The following is a 4,827-nucleotide window of genomic DNA, read 5'->3' on the forward strand; positions in this document are numbered from 1 at the left end:
AAACCGGGGGGTGGGGGAGGGGTGGTGGAGAGAAACCGGGAGAGAGAAACAACAGGGCACAGAGGGTAAGAAGCAGAGGGAAAGAAATTGAAGGACATAAGTAGAGGGTGAGAAGCAGAGTGAGAAATACAGGGATACAAACAGCTGGGTGAGAGACAGAGGGTGAGAGACAGAGGGTGAGAGACAGAGGGTGAGAGACAGAGGGGCACATGGTTAAAAGGTGACTGTGAATGGGAAATAATTCTTCCAGGGTAAAAACTATTCCACAAGTATTGAAAAGGAGAAGGAGTTGGTAACCAATGACATAGAGATATTAGTGAGAAAGGATCTTGCCTCAGAAGTTTAAAGATGTAATTATTGTGGGAGAGGGTTGGGAATGAGATTTAAAGGGCCTGAAGGCAGTGGTTTGTAGGCTCCCACCAATAGCAGTCGTGCTGTTAGACAGAGTCTCAAGATATAACTGAGATGGTTATAACGATAGTTTACAATCATAGAGCTCTCCAATCTTTATGTAGATTGGACCAATTAATTTGGAAAATCTTGTTTGAAAGATGGTATAGAATATGGTATAGAATATGTTATAGAATGTGGTATAGAATATGGTATAGAATGTGGTATAGAATATGGTATAGAATATGTTCACAATAGTTTTGTGAGCAATACATTGTGGAACCAACTGAGGAGAAAGTAATTCTAGAACTTGTATTGTGCTGGTATAGAATGTGGTATAGAATATGGTATAGAATGTGGTATAGAATATGGTATAGAATATGTTCACAATAGTTTATGAGCAATACATTGTTGAACCAACTGAGGAGAAAGTAATTCTAGAACTTGTATTGTGCAATGATGCAGCTTAATTAATTATTTCATGATAAAATATCCTTTAGGAAATAGTGACCATAATATTATTGAATTCCATACTAAGGTTGACAGTGACATACTCTAGTCCCAACAAGAGGGGTCACAGAGATCAGTGCTGGGTGTTCAAATATTTGTGATTAACATTAATAATTTTGACAAAGAGATAGGGATATATGATGATAGGGATATACGATGATGATCTAAAGCTGATTGAAAATATCGACTGTCAGCAGGACACAGAGACACTACAAAGAGATGTGAACAGGTTTAGTTCATAGACATCAAGGTCGCAAAGGGAATAATAATGTGGGAAGTGGGAAGCTATTTACAATGGCTGAAAGACAGAAAAGCAGATTACTTCTTAAAAGATATGAAACCTGTAAATATTGATGTTAAAAAGGGACTTGGGTGTTATCAGTGCTCTTTGGAGAGGCAGTGTGGACTCGATGACTTCTTCCACTCTGTAGGGAATCTGTTTTTGCTCATACTTTTCTGATGACAAACAGGGAATGGTGCTCACAGCCAACATCAGACCATTTGTGATGTCAAGAATTCTGCCTGTTCTCTCCCATTAGTAAATTCGATTTTGCTTTGTTTACACTTGCAAGCTTGTGGAGTGAACTCTATTTTCTCTTCGAGGCTGCGTTCGTCTGAAATTAGGCCAGAAAAACGCGGGTGATCATAACCGAGAGACAGTCCACGCTGTTGATCGCTGCGCAGGATTAATCTCCAATGCCATGGCCCAACACAACAGATTTCCGTTACCCAATTAAAACCAGCCACAGATCCGGGGTCAGCATGTTCCTGTTCTTGTCCTTCTCAGGGTTTTGGTTAGCTTCCCTCCTCCTGCTGCATGTCACTGGAACACAAGGTGAAGCAGCCAGCACTTAATGTATTGACCCTGTGGACATTCCAACTGTTTTCCCAGGCACCTCGTAAGTACATAGTGAGGAGCAAAACAGAGCAGGACAGCAACAGGTATAGGACCAGGTAACGACAGAGAACTGCCACAGACTTACACCAAACAGCCAGTCACAGTGTAACACTGTGAGATGATATCCAGATGACAATCCAACACACAATGGTATAAACAGAACTCATCGGGATAATTCCTTGCTCCAGCGATGAGTTCCTCTGTCCCACTTGGGGACTGGCTTAACTCTGCACATGTCCAATCATATAGCTGCTGCTGTTCTCTACCAAGGAAGGTGCACTCTGAGTATTCTTCTGCGGAAAGGCTTTTCCTTTGTGTTTCGATGTGTGGGCACCAAATACCCAGAGTCAGGGCAACAGGCCAGAGGCTGGATGCAGGTATCACCTTGCTCGCTAATGTCTGGTTCCCAAACTTAGGCTGTCTCTGGGAAGTGACCGCAGTGATATATTGGGGGGGGGGGGGCAGGCCGGCTGTGATGAGTGTCAGTCATATGGTAAATGTTGAATGGCTGTGAGAAAGTCCTACCTTACCAGGTGCCTTGTGAAAAGCTCCTTTCTTTTAAATCCTTTCAGACGATATGTGCATCACTGGCTGTGCCAGCATTCATTGCCCGTCCCTAGTTACCCCCTTGAGAAGATGATGGTGAGCTGCCTTATTGAATCATTGCAGTCCGCAATACCCTCAGGGAGGGGATTCCAGAATCTTCACCCACTGACAGTGAAGAAACAGCGATATATTTGCAACTGGATGTTGGTTTGCTCGCTGAGCTGGAAGGTTCATTATCAGACGTTTCGTCACCATACTAGGTAACATCTTCAGGGACCCTCCGGTGAAGCACTGGTGTTTAGTCCCGCTTTCTAATTATGTGTCTCGGTTTCCTTGGGTTGGGGATGTCATTTCCTGTGTAGGCGATCCAACGTTTCACCAGAGGTTCACTGATGACGTTACCTAGTAGGGTGACGAAACGTCTGAAAGCAAACCTTCCAGCTCAGTGAGCAAACCTACATCCAGAACCTCAACCTGTTTACAAACCTTCTTAAGACTCGCTAACATATTTGCAAGTCAGGACGGCGAGTGACCCGGAGGGAACTTGGTGTTATTCCATGTATCTTCTGCTCTTGTCTCCTTCCAGATCAAACAGGTCGGGTGATATCATTAGAGCTGACGTGAAGTGTTTTAACAGCAGCAAATATCTATCCCTCAACCAACTCCACTACAATTCATCATCACCTCATTGCAATTGGTGTGAGCTTGCTGTGCATTGACTGGCTGTTGTGTTTGTCACATTAAAACCACACTTTCAAAACTTGCAATTAACTGTGAAGCACTTTGGAACTTGGCAAAATTATGAAAATGTCTCCAGCTCATTCCTTCTCACTTCTTAATATAAACATGGTGAAACCAGAAGCAGTTGCTACAAGGCATGAGCAAGTTCCAGGGCGAAATTGTCCTTGAAGTTTGTTTCAGTCATCACCAAATATTACACGTGGATCAGTTAATGTAAAACAAGTGAGAACATATTTCTAATGTTGTGCCCCCTAGGTGTTCCTTAATGAAAAATCCCAACAGACGGTTGAAAAATTAACAAAAATTTTCAAATACCAAACATGTATTGACAAGGTCTCATCATAAATTGGGTTTTGGAGGAATTTTCAGTAAACACACCACATGGGAATGTAGCGACTGAACAGTCTGTTAGGATGGAGGGCTAGATTTCATGAAACCACTGTTTGAGCCATCGTTCTCAGGCTGGTTCTTGAAAGAACTATTCGACTTCATAAATTTGATCACCAGACATGGGTGTCACTGGCTGGGTCAAGCAGTTATTGCCCGTCCCTAGTTGCCCTTGAGAAGGTGATGGTGAGCTCCCCTCTGGCTCAGCTGCAGTCCATGTGCTGTCGGTAATGGTTTGGAAAAGAACTTGCAGGAGATGGTCTTCCGCTGTATCTGCTGCCCTTGTCCTTCTAGGTGGAAGTGGTCGTGGGTTTGGAAGGTGACGTGTAAGGAGCTTTGGTTCGTTGCTGTTAATGCATCTTGTAGATAAATACAAAATTACGAATTCAGAAAAGCAACAGGCACTTCAAAACCGCTCCAGCATGGGATAAAATTGTGACTGACATGTCTGGAGGCTTGACTCCACTTTCCTGGCTGCAGCAGTGAAGGGCTTATACCCGAAACCTCGATTCTCCTGTTCCCTGGATGCTGCCTGACCTGCTGCGCTTTTCCAGCAACACATTTTCAGTGTTGATCTCCTTGTCAATCAAGAAAATGTCTAAACTCAGTGGATGCGATGACCACCCCGAGCATAACCTATGGAGGAGAACTCCACAGAGAAACCCTCCCCTTTAAGAGAAAAGATTTTGCTTTCTCTCCAACATTTTAAGTTCAGGCAGCGCACAGGTGCACAAATACACAGCTGACATCCCTTGAATGTGACTGCAAGCAGTGGACATTCTCAAAGATGTCAACCCCCAGTTCCTCGTTTATACTGCTCTCGCATTCCCGATACATTACCCCATCCTCACTCGGTTTCTTTGATAAGTCACTCCAATACCTGAAAGGAAATCACCCTTTACACCTCCATATTACCCCAGATTATCCCGCCAATGATCTGAGTCCCTTTTATACATCACTCACAGCACATCCTAGAAGTTAGTGACTCACTCCCACTCTCGGTCATTCCAACAAAACATCACAGTTTTAGCCGTCAACGTCCCCAAGACACAGGGGGAAGTATTTCACCCACAGTCATCTGCCCCCGTCTCCTTCCTTTCTTGAACAGAGGAGTAACATTTGTTACTTTCCAATCTGATGGGACCTCTCCCGAAGTAGCAACCATCGTGTCGTTCTGTGGTATCCAGTGCCTTCAGCTATTTCTTTAGAAGTGAAGGAATTGGTTGAAGACTGGTATTTGAGACGCTGGGGAGCTCAAGGCGGTGCTGAGATGGATCATCCACTCGGCATTTCTGGCTGAAGATTGCCGTCTGGTCTTTCATTCACTTTGCTGTTCACCTCAATTGTTCAAACGC

This window comes from Chiloscyllium plagiosum, chromosome 31 (assembly GCF_004010195.1).
Source record: "Chiloscyllium plagiosum isolate BGI_BamShark_2017 chromosome 31, ASM401019v2, whole genome shotgun sequence".
NCBI lineage: Eukaryota > Metazoa > Chordata > Chondrichthyes > Orectolobiformes > Hemiscylliidae > Chiloscyllium > Chiloscyllium plagiosum.